Source organism: Triticum urartu, chromosome 3A (genome assembly GCF_056163025.1).
Source record: "Triticum urartu cultivar PI428250 chromosome 3A, HENAU_Tu73, whole genome shotgun sequence".
Classification (NCBI taxonomy): Eukaryota; Viridiplantae; Streptophyta; class Magnoliopsida; order Poales; family Poaceae; genus Triticum; species Triticum urartu.
In genome coordinates this window covers 240,754,649-240,772,112 of record NC_141875.1, presented here as the reverse complement: position 1 = coordinate 240,772,112, position 17,464 = coordinate 240,754,649, and positions in this window count along the sequence as shown.

Here is a 17,464-nt window from a genome sequence, read left to right as displayed (position 1 = left end):
CGCCGCGCGGCCGTAACAGCATAGAGGTCCTGCCGTGCCGCCGAAACAGCATGGAGGTTCTGCGACGCCGTTGATGCAGCAGACTAGTTCGACCGCGCCGCGGAAGCAGCAGAGATGTCCCGCCGCACCATGAATGCAGCAGAGATGTCCTCCCGCGCCACGGCGGCCTGGGAAAATGTCTCGCGGGCAGGCGAGGGCTGTTACAGGCGCACGCATGCAATCGTCCATAGCCAAATGGACCAGATCTCTGGCTGGGCGAGGTTGCAGGACGACATGAAAGCCTTGTTTGAACAGGCTACCAGCATCATTCGACAACTAAGGGAGGGCTATGCGAAGGTCCGGGTCGAGCGCGACCTGCTGAGGGCAAAGATCGTCGAAAGGGCAGAGCAGCAGGAGGAGACCACTACCTTGTTGAAGAGGACCGGCGTCATCATCGAGAAACTTATGGATGAGAATGTCATGCTCTGCATGAAGCGCAAAGGCTGGTGGATGAATATGTGGATGTTCTCAAGAAGCGTCTTGAGGACACGACAGAGCTCATCACCGCTCGCTGTGGAGACTAGTTCCCGTGGCCTGCAGCAATGCATCAAGAAAGTAGATATCAGCGAGCCAGATCATTGTATTCCTTCTTCTTTTGCCCATGTGTATTTCGGGCGTTGCCGCATGTGGCTTTTTTAATTATCTTCCTAAATATGTAAGACAATTATTATCCACGGTCATCGTCCTTATATTCACCAGTCTTGCTATAAGTCGCAGTCGATGCTATATAGGTCCGTCGGATCTTACATCAAGATCCTTGCAAAACTTTCTTTTCATATTTTCTTTTTTCTCTCTTAAATCTCAGTCGAGTGAGACATAGCCATGCCGTGAAACAGGGGCTCGGGCGCCATTAATGGAGACGTTGGGAGGGAGGTGTGCGTCGGATAGAGGTCAAAGGGCTCTCCTCCTGATGAGCACGCGCAATGGGTCTGATCGCATGCCTCCTGTACTCAAATAGCTACCCCGCACAGCACCTCCTAGCCAATAAAACTTGTGTTTCTGATTTGTAACGTGACAACACTTGTTCCAAAATGACTTTGTTGATTGTTAATGTGTGCACCTTCGCAAATCGGACAGAAAAATTACCACAACATGTTGGTGCCATGTCATGAAACAATGCCAAGTTTCATGATTTTCGGGCGAGTTTTGGATTTACGGGAATTTTAAAACCAAGTTTATCGATGTTTCCAGCCGAGCCAAGACGCCCAGATGTTTGAATTCCATTCCCACTCCTTCCATGGGACCTATAAGTTCGCCCAAGTACACATAAATGATTTTCCAACTAACTTTTGTGCATTGGAGCATGCGCTTGTACTTCAAATTGAAATTATGTGCATTAAATGCCTGTAAATCAATTAATGTATAAAAAGGCCAAATGAACCCGGAATACTTCCAAAATTTAGCATGAAACTCCTATTTTGTCTAAGCTGTTTGTGTAGAAAAATCAAGGCGGGAGAAGGAAGTGTATGTCGTTTCACACACGGAGGTCACACGTTCCCTCTCGGAACCATGAGCCTTCTTGAGAGAAGCTCTGGTTTGCAAGAAGCTTATACCAAAGCTTTTACCAATTTGGCCAAAAAAATTACCACAACATGTTGGTGCCATGTCATGACACCATGCAAAATTTCATGATTTTCAGGCGTGTTTTGGATTTACAGGAATTAAAAACCCAAGTTTCTCAATATTTCTAGCCGAGGCATGAAGCCCAGATGTTTGAATTCCATTACCATTTCTTGCATGTGACCTACAAATTCACCCAAGGACACACATGTGATTTTTGAACCAACTTTGGTGCACTGGAGCATGTGCTTGTAGTTCAAATTGGAATTATGCACATTAAATGCCCAGAAATTCAATTAATGTATAAAAAAGGCGAAACGAACACGGAATAATTCCAAAATTTAGCACGATACTTCTATTTGGTCTAATCTGCCTGTGTAAAAAATTAAGGAGGGAGAAGGCAGTGTATGTCATTTCGCACACGGAGGTGACACGTTCCCTCTTGGAACCACGAGCCTTCTTGAGAGAAGCTCCGGTTTGCAAGAAGCTTATACCAAAGATGTCCCAATTCGTCCAAAAAAATTACAACAACATGTTGGTGCCATGTCATGACACCATGCCAAGTTTCATGATTTTCAGGCGTGTTTTGGATTTACATGAATTAAAAAACCAAGTTTCTCAATCTTTCCAGCTGAGCCATGATGCCCAGATGTTTGACTTTCATTCCCATTTCTTGCATGGGACCTATAAATTCACCCAAGGACACACATGCGATTTTCAACCAACTTTGGTGCACTGGAGCATGTGCTTGTAGTTCAAAATTGAATTATGCACATTAAATGACCATAAATTCAATTAATGTATAAAAAAGTCCAAACAAATCCGGAATAATTCCAAATTTTAACACGACACTCATATAGTTCTACGTCACCTCTCTAAAAACTCAAGGGGGGGAGGCAGCGTATATCATATCGCACACAAAGGTGACGCGTCCCCCTTGGGAACCGCGAGTCTTCTCGAGAGAAGCTCTGGTTTGCAAGAAGCATATACCAAAACTTGTCCAAATGCGGCCAATTTTTTTACCACATCATGTTGGTGCCATGAAATGACACCATGCCAAGTTTCATCATTTTCAGGTGAGTTTTGAATTTCCAGGAATTTAAGAACCAAGTTTCTCAATGTTCCTGGCCGGGCCACAATGCCCATATGTTTGAATTTCATTCCCATTTCTTGCACGGGACCTATAAATTCACCCAAAGAGACACATGTGACTCTTCAACAAATTTTGGTGCACTGGAGCATGTGCTTGTAGTTCAAATTTGAATTATGCACATTAAATGCCTAGAAACTCAATTAATGCATAAAAATGCCTAACGAACCCGGAATAATTCCAAATTTAAACAGGACACTCATGTAGTTGCATGTTCACTGTACATAAATGTTCTAGCAATTCAAACACCATCCTTTCCCTCTGTAACACCAATTTGTCTTTCAAAACATAATGAAAAAAATCAAGTATACCACAAACAGTTTACTAGAAAGAATCATGTGGGATGTGATATAAAATATCTTGGCGCACCGTCTTGTCTGGCTTACACGGGAAGCTTCGTCATCTACAGTCTATCGCCCGTGCTTGAACCACACTTGCACGCCAGTTTCTCACGGCACCGAGGGAAATTTTTCTCCCACGGCGAAAATATCTATCTCCTTGCCCCCTCCCTCCCACCAAAAGCCACATTTCCACTGTTCCTCCTTGCTTTCCAAGTTCAAACCTTCACTACTGCTTACTGGCAGCTCAGCCTCCTCACCGGCGACCATTCTTCTTGCAGCGTCGCCTCCTTGCTGGCTACCCTTCTTCTTGCAGCGCCGCCTTCTCGCCGGAGACCCTTCTTCTCGCCCCCTCGTCGGCAAATCTTCTTCTTGCTGCGCGATCCTTCTTGTTGATATGGTCAGGTAATCCACACCCCACCCACACCATCCTTCTCCTTCCCCGTCCCACATGCCCCAACCGATGGTGTGACACCTTCCGCCGAAATCACTGCCCCGTCCTCCAATTAAGCGCCGCCCACAGCCATTTTGCATGCAGTATAACATGAGCTCAGTAGCATCTGGCCGCACGCACGCACGAGGTCGTGATGGCTGCCATGCGTGAAGACCGCCAGATCTTGGAGGAGCACCTCATGTTCGAGGCCACCATCGACACCACCATGCGGTTGTCTACATTAAAATATAGTTCGTGCAGTTTTCTCGAGGCCACCGCCAGTGCCTTCTAGTGATTTGTCCTCTATAATATTAGTATGCTATCTGATGTTCAGTTAACAGTTTGGTCCTCTAAAATGTAATGTTCAGTTAATAGTTTGGTCCTATGAAATGTAATGTTCAGTTAACAGTTTGGTCCAAATATTGCTATATTTCGTAGTACTGTTCTCAAGCATTGTTTGTTTTGTTAACTGTCTTATCTTCTAGTACTCCCTCCATTACCTCATACAAGGCCACTATGAAAAATACATTTTGCATCTATACAAGGCCACTAACAGTAATCAAGGAAAAATTAATGATGTTTCCTCATACTACCAACTTGTTTAATACTTGCATGCATGTAGTCATAACTACACTGTGCTACTTCCTTCTTATTCCTTCCTTGCATGCCTACGGGTGTATTAATGATCCTGGTTAACAAAAAGAAAAGTTGGCTTGCAAAGCAGTCATTAATTTTTACCTTGGCACCTGTAATTTGGATGTGTGGCCTTGTATAAGGGAATAGAGGGAGTACATGTATCTATTCTACAATGTCGTGCTCAGTTAACTGCGTTGGTTCATTTGGTCCGTTGTCCATTTAACTATTTGCTTCAATTCTGCAATTTGATTTTCATTTGCTGTGGGTACAATTCTGTATTGTTATGGACGTGAGAAATAAATCAAATTTGGTTGTACTCAATAAATATTCTACTGGTAGTATCTCAGTTAACCTGGTGAAGATCTTCCTTATGTGTGTTGCAGGGAAACAATGGGAGACACTGCGGTTTACCATCAAGGTTTGCGCATGCATAGTCCTTTCGCTAATAGCACATTATTGTGCAGTTGTAGGAATCATTTTAATATTTGGGTTTCTTACAATTTGGTCTTGCACTTGTAGGTCCTGCTGTCAGAGGCTTAGACCCACTATTCGACCCATTTTGCATATGGGGAAATGAGATATCCATGAATATCAGTCAAGTCAAGAAACTCAGAAAGATCGTTAGCATGAAGAAACTTGCGACGAATAATAGCAAGATCTTTGTTTGCACAGTGAAGAAGACATCAGTCAACTATAGGATGGTACTAACTCTTTTACCTTGTTTTACCCCTTGCTCCATTTCAAAATTTATAACAGCGATTTATGCATACCTTTGTTTTCAGTACTTTTCAAAGCAGTTCACCGAGGATTACCTCTCAAACCACCTGCATGGTCAAGAGGCGAGGAAGGTATTCATTCAACACCCACAATACAATATTGAAGTCTTCCTGAAGAGGACGAAGGTTGGGCGGGCAATTATCCATAGCCACTGGCCTAAAGTTGCAAGGACATTCAACATCAATGAAGGCTCAATATTTGCCTTCCGCTTCTGCAGTTTCCCAGATGAGATTCATATGTCTATTTATCGTGTATGTTGCTACTTTCCAAAGGTTTTCGATGTTGCATGTGATACTTGGTCTTGTTGTGTAATGGCGTAACTGAGTGCTGAAGCCATCAGATGTAATTAGATTATGAAACCCCGGTTGCCGTTATAAGGATATGAAATATCTGGTGTGTTTTATAAGAAATATCAATTTGATTACTACATGGACTATCAATAATAGGCTAACTACCCTGCTTATTGGGGTTTTCTATTGCAAACAGTTACTCAGACAACACCGTGGGCGATGAACTGAAACAACCTACACAGTTTCTAGAAAGTAGGCGTGTTCGATCAACTAACAATCACACATAGCTTCCGGCAGAGAACTGTTTGCGTTAGGCCACCTTGCACAAATGTTTCCACACAAAAAATGTGTGTGATATACATACGAACGGAAATGTTTTTCTGGGATTCACCGTGTGGGATGTACATATGAACGACAACGATTGGGTTTGATGCCTCGCCAGATCGCACACAAGCTCATTTTGCCCCAGCTTGTGTGCCAGGAGGGCCTACCCGCTACAGTTTCTGGGTCATGTGGGAAGGACCCCCCTATCACCAACACTCATTTGGCGACGGTTCCAAACGCTGTAGCGAAAAGGGGTTAAAAGCCATTTGTATAGCATGTCGCTGCACCGGTGTATGTCTCCACATAAAATGCTTTATGGAAAAGCATGTCACTTGCCTCTCGAGCTAGAGCATAAAGCTTATTAGGTAATTAAAGAGCTCAACTATGATTTCAAACTTGCTGGTGAGAAGAGGTTATTTGACATAAGCTCGCTTGATGAATGGAGAACCCAAGCCTATAAGAATGCCAAGTTGTTTAAAGAAAAGGTTAAAAGATGGCATGACAAAGGGATCAAAAGCGTGAGTTTAATGTAGGTGATCATGTTTTGCTATACAACTCTCATTTAAGATTTTTGGCAGGAAAGCCTCTCTCTAAATGGGAAGGTCCTTACATTATCAAGGAGGTTTATCGTTCTGGTGCCATCAAAATCAACAACGCTGAAGGCGCAAATCCGAAGGTGGTAAACGGTCAAAGAATCAGACATTATATCTCAGGTACTCCCATAAATGTTGAGACCAATATAATTAATACCATAATGCCGGAGGAGTACCTAAGGGACACTTTCCAGAATGTTTCAGACTCCGAAAGGAATAGTTCTATGGTATGGTAAGTAAACCGACTCATAAACGTTTCCAATGGCAATTTTTCTCTGTTTTGGAATATTTAACAAATTAGGAAAATTAAAAGCAGTCTGAAGAGTGCACGAGGAAGCGGCAAGGCAGGAGGGCGTGCCCTACCCCCTTGGGTGCGCCCCTATACCTTACCGCCATCTCGTGTATGATATGTCTCCAACGTATATATAATTTTTTATTGTTCCATGCTATTATATAATCAATCTTGGATGTTTTATATGTGTTTATATGCTATTTTATATGATTTTTGGGACTAACCAATTAACCTAGAGCCCAGTGCTAGTTTCTGTTTTGTCCTTGTTTTTTGAGTTTCGCAGGAAAGGAATATCAAACGAAGTCCAATTGACCTGAAACTTCACGACAATTGTTTTTGGACCAGAAGAAGCCCCCGAAGCAAAAGAGTTGGGCCAGAAGAGCCACGAGGCCTCCACAAGGGTGGAGGGCGCGCCCTTCGACCTTGTGGGATCCTTGTGGGCTCCCATGACTTGTTCTCGACGCCAACACCTCTTATATATCCCCAAACCTCCAGAACAGAACCTAGACCGGGAGTTCCACCGCCGCAAGCCTCTGTAGCCACCAAAAACCAATAGGGACCCTGTTGCGGCACCCTGCCATAGGGGGAAATCATCACCGGTGGCCATCTTCATCATCCCGACGCTCTCCATGACGAGGATGGAGTAGTTCACCCTCGGGGCTGAGGGTATGTACCAGTAGCTATGTGTTTGATCTCTCTGTCCTCTCTCTCTCTCATGTTCTTGATTTGGCATGATCTTGATGTACCGCGAGCTTTTCTATTATAGTTGGATCTTATAATGTTTCTCCCCCTCTACCTTCTTGTAATGGATTGAGTTTTCACTTTGAAGTTATCTTATCGAATTGAGTCTTTAAGGATTTGAGAACAATTGACGTATGTCTTGCATGTGCTTATCTGTGGTGACAATGGGATATTCACGTGAATTATGATATGTCTACAACGTATCTATAATTTTTGATTGTTCCACATGCTGTTATATTATCAATCTTGGATGTTTTATAATCATTTTATATCATTTTTTGGTACTAACCTATTGACATAGTGCCAAGTGTCAGTTGCTGTTTTTTTCATGTTTTTACATCGCAAAAAATCAATACCAAACGGAGTCCAAATGCAACGAAACTTTACGGAGATTTTTTTATGGACCTGAAGACACCTAATGGGCGAAGGTTGCGCCTGGGGGTGCTCCGAGGAGATCACCACCCACCAAGGCACGCCAGGAGGCCCAGGCGCACCCTGGTAGTTTGTGCCCACCTCCGGTGCCCTCCGGACCACCTCTTTTCTCTATAAGTACCCCAATATTACACAATCCCTAGGGGAGTCGATGAAAATCAATTCCAGCCGTCGCAGAGTCCAGAACCACCAGATCCAATCTAGACACCATCACGGAGGGGTTCACCACTTCCATTGGTGCCTCTCCGATGATGCGTGAGTAGTTCTTTGTAGACCATCGGGTCCGTAGTTAGTAGCTAGATGGCTTCCTCTCTCTCGCTTGATTCTCAATACAATGGTCTCTTGGAGATCCATATGATCGATGTAACTTTTTTTTGCGGTGTGTTTGTTAGGATCGGATGAACTTTGAGTTTATGATCAGATCTATCTTTTTATATCCATGAAAGTTATTTGAGTTTCTTTGATCTCTTATATGCATGATTTCTTATAGCCTCGTATTTCTTCTCCAATATTTGGGTTTTGTTTTGCCAACTTGATCTATTTATCTTGCAATGGGAAGAGGTGCTTTGTAGTGGGTTCGATCTTACGGTGCTTGATCCCAGTGACAGAAAGGGAACCGACACGTATGTATCATTGCTACTAAGAATAAAACGATGGGGTCTATCTCTACATATATAGATCTTGTATACATCATGTCATCATTCTTATTGCATTACTCCGTTTCCCCATGAACTTAATACACTAGATGCATGCTGGATAGCGGTCGATGTGTGGAGTAATGCTAGTAGATGCAGGCAGGAGTTGGTCTACTAATCTTGGACGTGATGCCTATGTAATGATCATTGCTTGGATATCATCATGAGTATTTGAAGTTCTATCAATTTCCCAATAGTAATTCATTTACCCACAGTTTGCTATTTTTCTCAAGAGAAGCCACTAGTCAAACCTACGGCCCCGGGGTTTCTTTCTCATATTATTTGCCTTTGCGATCTTCTTTTCCTTTGCTTTTATTTTCAGATCTATTAAACCAAAAATACAAAAATACTTTGCTGCATTTTATTTTATTTGGCATTCGATCTATCAATATTTACAACTCTCTCACTTCCATTTTCCTATCTTGAGGCGTCGCTACCTGAAAGGGATTGACAACCCCTTTTACACGTCGGGTTGCGAGTAGTTGTTATTTGTGTGCAGGTGTTGTTTACGTTGTGTTGCGTGGTTCTCCTACTGGTTCGATAACCTTGGTTTAATATCTAAGGGAAATACCTACCGCCGATGTGCTGCATCATCCCTTCCAAATTGGGGAAATACCGACGTAGCTTCAAGCAACATCAATCCACTAGATGTATGTTGTGGTGATCAAGTTGCGGGTTATGTGACCTTGTGAACTTATGCATAGGGGTTGGCACATGTTTTCGTCTTGACTCTCCGGTAGAAATTTTGGGGCACTCTTTGAAGTTCTTTGTGATGGTTTGAATAGATGAATCTGAGATTGTGTGATGCATATCATATAATCAAACCAGCAAATACTTGTGGTGACATTAGAGGATCTAGGTTACATTAGGGTTTTGGTTGATGTGTGTCTTAAGGTGTTATTTTAGTACGATTCTAGGGCTGTTTGTGACACTTATAGGAATAGCCCAATAGGTTGATCAGAAAGAATAACTTTGAGGTGGTTTCGTACCCTATAATAATCTCTTCATTTGCTCTCCGCTATTAGTGACTTTGGGGTGACTCTTTGTTGCATGTTGAGGGATTGTTATATGATCCAATTATGTTATCATTATTGAGAGAATTTGCAGTAGTGAAAGTATGAACCCTAGGCCTTGTTTCCAAGCATTGTAATACCGTTTTTGCTCACTTTTACCACTTGTTACCCTGCTGTTTTTTATTTTTAGATTACAAAAACCTATATCTACCATCCATATTGCACTTGTATCACCATCTCTTCACCGAACTAGTGCACCTATACAATTTACCATTGTATTGTGTGTGTTGGGGACACACGAGACTCTTTGTTATTTGGTTGCAGGGTTGTTTGAGAGAGACCATCTTCATCCTACGCCTCCCACGGATTGATAAACCTTAGGTCATCCACTTGAGGGAAAATTGCTACTGTCCTACAAACCTCTACACTTGGAGGCCCAACAACGTCTACAAGAACAAGGTTGCATAGTAGAATCAAGCTCTTTTCTGGCGCCGTTGTCGGGGAGGCTAGGTAAGCAGCACTAATACCCCGTCAACTAAGCTCTTTTCTGCCGTCGTTGCCGGGGAGGTTAGCGCTTGAAGGTATATCTTTAGATCTGGCAATCGAATCTTTTAGTTTCTTATTTTATCACTAGTTTAGTCTATAAATGAAAACTAAAAAATGGAATTTAGGTTACCTCATTTTCTTCATCTTTTTAATGTCATTCATGAAAATAATGATTCTGATAATGGTGCTCAATTTCTAGAGGAAGAATGCAATAAAATGTTTGGCACTAAATCTTTGAATATCCATGATGCTAATGATATGCAAAGCGACAAGCTTGGGGATGCTATGTTTGATGAAGATGATATTTTTTGTCCCCCAAGTTTTGATGAGCGAATTTATTATGATGAAAGCATGCCTCCTATTTATGATGATTATTGTTATGACATGTATGCTACAAAGTATAATGATAACCATGGAACTTGTCATCGTGATTTTAATTTTCAATTGCATTATGCCTCACAAGATAGTTATTTGGTTGAGTTTGCTCCCACTATTATGAATGGGAAGAATTTTGCTTAGTTGGTGAGTAGTAAAATTTCTATGCTTGTAGATCATGAAACGAATGCTTGATATTATTGCTTATGTGAAATAAACTTTTGTGCTCAGGAAAACAATTATCATTATTAACAGAAGTGTGATAAAATACTGATTATTTTTGCAGAAGATTAATAAAAAATTTCCTAGGACTTCCTAATTTCTCAGGATTTTTGAAGTTACATAAGTATTCGAAATATCCGGATTGGTACAGACTGTTTTGTTTTTGACAGATTCTGTTTTTGCTTAACTATGAGTAGTATCGGAGGGTATGAACCATAGAGAAGTTGGAATACAGTATATATTACACCAATATAAATCAAGAATGAATTCACAACAGTACCAAAAGTGGTGATTTATTTTCTTATACTAACGGAGGTTATGAGATTTTTTGTTTAGTTTTTGTCGCGACCCGACCCGAATGGATCAAGAGCTCTGTGCTCAGGTGTCATCCCTGGATCAGTAATGCTGACACCACACAGTACATCGAAGGATTTATAGCAGAGTGGCAATCACACACTTATTACATCGTTGTCTCAAAGAGAACTTATTATAATAAATATGGCTTAAGGCCATCTAGTGTCGATAACAGCGGAAGACTTGGAAGATAAATGGGTCCATCAACTCCAACGGCATCACTGAGTATAGAACCACGACCTAAAAACACCTTACTCGTCGTCTGAAAAGTCTGCAACATGAGAAGTTGCAGCCCGAAAACGTGTCAGCACATGGAATATGCTGGCAAAGCAACACATAGAGAGTAATGGAATGAAACAGCTATACTATATGCATATATGGCTGGTGGAAAGCTCTATGGTTACAGTTTTTGCGTAAAGCCAGTTTTTCCCTACTGCAAAGGAATAAATTTATTTAACTATCATGGTGGTTGTGAAACATCGAGAATGGTTGAGAGCATTCCGATCCCAATTAAGTGAACAACTAAAACCCAACAACATTAATTAGAAGTAACATGTTGAGATTCACATGATATTCAAGTACTAGATACTCAAGACGTCCATGACCGGGGACACGGCTAACCATGATTAGTTTGTACACTCTGCAGAGGTTTGCGCACTTTTCCCCACAAGACTCGATCGCCTCCATTTGGTTTCTCGCACTACAGGGTGTTTGAGAAGACGGATGACCGAGACATAGTCTTTCAGAAGCGCTAGCACCTTACGATCGGGTAGACCGGTACACCTACATCCCCTACATCTGCTAGTCCACCACTGTAAGAGTTCGCACAACTTAGTCAACTATGCCAGAGCCCATAATGGCTTGTGGCTGCACACGGAAGTTTCTAGCATGAAAGATCTTATGATCCCTTTGAGCCTGGGTGGCGGTCCAAAATAAAAACAGGCAAGTCCTGATAGACATCAGGTGCCTCAATCCACCCAGATGTGTATTTAAATTGCCACCTTAGATAAACCATTAATTAAAAATACTCATATCTGTCATGGATATCACTCACCCAATCCACGTCTACTAGCATAGCATGGCATAATAAGCAAACGTAGAAGTAACTCACAAAGGTTTCATAATAAACAGGTAATAGGTACTACCTCATCTACTTCCCATCCCACAATTTAATTAGATCCTAATCATGCAATGTGTGAGGATTGATCTAATGCAATAAAACATGGGTTGTAGAAAAGGTATGATCAAAGTGTTACTTGCCTTGCTGATGATCCACGAGACCTAGGGAATCGAAGTAACAAGCGGCGCAATCCAGGTGATCTATCGCAGACAAACAACAAGCACACAATAAGTACTCATCTAATGCACAGGTAAAACTCGAACAAGAGAACGAACCAGAAAGTTCAACTTAAGAACTCCGGTTGCAAAGAAAAAACGAACCGAACAAAGAAATGGAAAACAAACGGCGGAAGAAAACAACTCGGTTCTAGCAAGTTGAAACTAGGTCAAATTTTACCGGGGCAAAAACTTGTTTAAGTTGATTAGACGGAACGGCGGTTTCGAAACGAAACTCCAGGCGCTTGGATCACCTGATTCCGATAAACGAGTGAGAAGAAAGACTAGAACGAAGATCGGATCTGAGATCGCGATCGCGGAATAAATCCGACAAAAAAGAAAACGAAGAACGGTTAAACGAACGGACGTCGTTAACCGGGAACAATCGGTGATCACGTTCGTTGGGACGAACGGTCCGATAGAAGAACGAAAACCGATCTAGGGTTTTTGGAAAAGAAACCGAAGAAGAAACGGAAAACCGATCTAGGGTTTCGGAAGAAAACCGAAACAAAAACCGGAAGACAAAAGAAAAGAATCGGAGAGAAAACAGAACGGTTCTTTTAGGAAAAAACGGACCGGGGAAGAAAAAGAAAGGCGCGGCTACCTCGGGAGGCGGGCTCCGGGCGGCGGCGGCGGCTTGGGGCTGCGCGCTGCTGCTTGCTGCGGCTTAGGAGTAGAGAGGCTTGGGATTTTGATGTGAGGACAGGGGGGAGGGGTAGAGGGGCATTTATATTGGTGAGGGGAGGGGGTTTCTTGGGGTAGGGGACAAGAAATAGAGTAGGAATAGGAAAGAAAAAGAGGAAACGGAGTAGGACTAAAGTCCTACTATGACTCCAAAAGGGGCAGCGGCGGCGGCCTCCTGGCGCCTGGCGCGCGCGGCGCGGGCGATGGCCTGGCCGGCCGGCTGCTGGCTAGCCTTGGCCCAGGGCGCTGCAAGATTTTTTTTAATCGGTTTCGCGCGCAGGAAAACCCAGAAAAGAAAATCTAAACGAACTCAAAAAAATCTAAAGTAAATTTTCCCCGACTCCTAAAAATGAGTCGAACAAAATGAACTTTTCTCCGGGCCTAAAATGCAATTTTCGAAAACGTGCATTTTTCCCTATCCAAAAGAAATGCAAATAAACTCCGGCAAACCAAAATTTGACTTATTCATTAAATCTTCATTTTTCCTAAATTTGGGAAAGTCATATTATTCCCTTTCTTATATTTTTTTTAATATCGAAAAAATAATTGAAGATGAAATAAATAAATCAAATGATCCTCTTTTCAAATTTGAGAAAACTATCAAATATGAATATAACGAAATCTCCAACTCTCTCCGAAGGTCCTTAAGTTGCGTGAAATTTCTAGGATCGACCAAAATGCAAGAAAATATGATATGCATGATGATCTAATGCATAACATTCCAAATTGAAAATTTGGGATGTTACAGTTTTGTGTTGTGAAGTTTTCATGTTTTGGATAAAGTTTCGATGGACTATGGAATAAGGAGTGGCAAGAGCCTTGTAACGTTCGGATAATTAAGCTACAGTAATCCCTTGTTAATAGTGCCAGGTCATCGTTTTCACTATTGCTAGGTCCCACGCTGATCCCATCCGATTCAAATTTTAATTTAAAACAAAGTCAAAAACAAAAGTTTTCAAATGTCAAAACGAAAATGTGCAAACGGTGGAAAATAATTCACAAGTAATATTAGTCAAGAAACCAAGCTTTTATAAAGTACTTAAGTGCTAAAAAATGATTAGAAGGGTGGCAATGACAATTAATTAAATGCCTTTTCTGATTCATAAAATGTTAAACTATTTTGGATGGAAGTCAAAACTGTTGTAGTAGTAGCATATTTGATAATACTAACTTAGAAAATAGTTTGGTATTCTATAAAACTAAAACAATAGAAAATAAATAGGAAAAGAATTGAACAGAAAAGAATAAATTGAAAACCCAAAAAATAAACCTCCCCTGGGCCAAGCCCACCTGGGCCGGCCCAGCTGGCCACCAAGCCCCCACGGTCGCTCTCCCCTCCTCCCTGTTCATGTCTCAGGTCGCTATAGGGGCGAGCCCCAGCCGGATCACCTCGCCGGCGATGCCCCAGCGAGGGGATAAGGCAGCCACGCCCCCACCCCTCTCGGCCTCGTGACCGCTCCCGACCGTGGCCAGCGCTGCCCACACGCTACTGATGTTACTGCCGGAGCCCCTTGCGCCCGCCGCTGCTGCCGTTGTCGCTTGTCATCGCACCCTCGACCGCCTGCACCCCGCTCGTCGCCTGCTGGTCGCCTGGCCGTGCCCCGCGCACGCCCACTCGCGCGTGCCCGCACCCGCTGCCGCGCACGACTGCCCGCAGCCGCCTATGCCCACAAGCGTGCGTCCACCGCTACTCTGTTGCCGCTGCTCTGCTGAAGCTATGTAGCTGCTGTTGATTGCTACTATATATACTACTAGCTAGCTTTTGTATTTCTACAATGTCTAGCCCTCTAAACAGCCCCTAAACAATGGTAAGACAAGTCCTAACATGGGTAAAAATTATGTGAACAGAATGTAGACATAACAAGCTTTATTTTGCTCCATTGTACCTAATTCAGGTAATGCATGGATTAATTCCTATGAAAATCACAAAGTTCAATGATCTATTAACAGGAAAACCGGAAAATAGCTTTATTTTCATAGCTACTTTAAAGCTGTTGATGAACAAGCAAATGAACTCTAATATAGATGAAACTCTAATATAGATGAAAGTGATACCAACCTGTAGATCGTCAGAGAAGTGCTCACAATTGATATACGGCACAAAATCATAGGATATACAAAACAATAGCTATAGCCTCCGGAAACTGCTAAGTGATGTTTAAAACTGTCGAATTCTCAGACTTTGCAAAATTTCAGGAATTTTCAGAATACTACTAAAACTTTGATAATTCATAGAAAAATAATTGTAGCTCGGATGAAAAAAAATTATACATGAAAGTTGCTTAGAACTGCGAGATGAATCCGAATACACAGTCTGTTCGTTCACCACACGTTCCTAGCATAGCGAACCTGCAACCGCCCACCTCCAGTCTCTCTGTCCGAAATTGCAAAACACCAGGAATACTTTCCCGGATGTTTCCCCCTTCGCTGGTATCACCTATCCCTGCGTTAGCTCACCCCTGGCACCGTGTATTGCCTTATTATATTTTGCAATGCCTCGTTTGCTCCGTATTTACTGTTTCTTCCCCCCTCTTCTTCTCCGGTAGACCCCGAGACCGGCGTTGATGCCACTGAGTACGACTACATCACTGACGACCCTTCTTACTGTACAACAGAGCTTCCAGGCAAGCCCCCTCCCCCTTGATCGACCCGATATTGCCTATTCCTTCTCTCTACTGCTTGCATTAGAGTAGTGTAGCATGTTACTGCTTTCCATTAATCATATTCTGATGCATAGCCTGTTTTTGCTACTACTGTTGTTACCTTTACCTGCAATCCTAAATGCTTAGTATAGGATGATAGTATTCCATCAGTGGCCCTACATTCTTGTCCGTCTGCCATGCGATACTATCGGGTCGTGATCACTCAGGAGGTGATCACGGGAATATACTTATATACATAATATGTGATACTGGGTGACTAAAGTCAGGTCGGCTCGTAGAGTACCCGCGAGTGATTCCGGTGTGGGGGCTGAAAGGACAGGTGGTTCCATCCCGGTAGTGGTGGGCCTAGGTTCCCGACGGACCCCGACTGTTACTTTGTGGCGGAGCGACAGTGCAGGTTGAGACCACCTAGGAGAGAGGTGGGCCTATCCTTGGTCGGCGTCCGCGATTCAAAATAACACGCTTAACGAGATCTTGGTATTTGATCTGAGTCTGGCCACTGATCTATACGCACTAACAAACTACGCGGGAACAGTTATGGGCACTCGACATCGTGGTATCAGCCTAAGCCTTCTTGACGTCAGCGACTGAGCGACGTGCGTCGGATTGGACCGTAAGCCTGCGCTTGTATTAAGGGGGCTAGGTCTGCTTCCGGCCGCGTACGCAACGTGCAGGTGTGCCATGGGCGATGGGCCTAGACCACTGCGCGCATATGATTTAGACCGGCGTGCTGACCTCTCTGTTGTGGCTAGGTGGGGCTGCGACGTGTTGATCTTCCGAGGCCAGGTATGACCCAGGAAAGTGTGTCCGTCCAAAGGGGATCGAGCGTGTTGGGAAATGTGGTGCACCCCTGCAGGGAAGTTTATCTTTTCGAATAGCCGTGTCCCTCGGTAAAAGGATGACCTAGAGTTGTACCTTGACCTTATGACAACTAGAACCGTATACTTGATAAAACACACCCTTCCAAGTGTCGGATATAACCCGATGATCACTCTCACACAGGGCGACGAGGGGAGGATCGCCGGGTAGGATTATGCTATGTGATGATACTTGGTTAACTTACCATCTACTCTCTTCTATTGCTTCAAGATGGATGCTGCCAGAAGCGTAGTCTTCGACACGACTAGCTATCCCCCATCTTATTCTGGCATTCTGCAGTTCAGTCCACTGATATTGCCCATTTACACAGATACACATGCATATGTAGTGTAGATCCTTGCTAGCGAGTACTTTGGATGAGTACTCATATGTTGCTTTTCGCCCTTTTCCCCCTTTCCATTCTTCTCGGTTGTCGCAACCAGATACTGGAGCCCAGGAGCCAGACGCCACCGTCGACGACGACTCCTACTACACCAAGGGTGCCTACTACTATGTTCAGGCCGCCGACGACCAGGAGTAGTTTAGGAGGATCCCAGGCAGGAGGGCTGCGCCTCTTTCGATCTGCATTTCAGTTTGTGCTAGCCATCTTATGGAAACTTGTTAACTTATGTCTGTACTCAGATATTGTTGCTTCCACTGACTCGTCTTTGATCGAGCACTTGTATTCGAGCCCTCGAGGCCCCTGGCTTGTATTATGATGCTTGTATGACTTATTTTATTTTTAGAGTTGTGTTTGTGATATCTTCACGTGAGTCGCTGATCTTGATCGTACACGTTTGCATGCATGATTAGTGTAAGATTGAATCAGGGGCGTCACAAGCCTAAGCTGGGGATGCCCTGGATGGCATCCCCTCTTTCGTCTTCGTTCATCGGTAACCTTACTTGGAGCTATATTTTTTTCACCACATGATACGTGTTTTGCTTGGAGCATCATGTTATTTTATTAGGATTTGCTTGCTATTTGACTAAGGTACTTAAGATCTGAATTTATTTATGAGTAGGAGTCTTCACATAGTTGCATAATTATTTAACTACTCATTGATCTTCACATATATCTTTTGGAGTAGTTAGTTCCTCACTTATATCTTTTTAG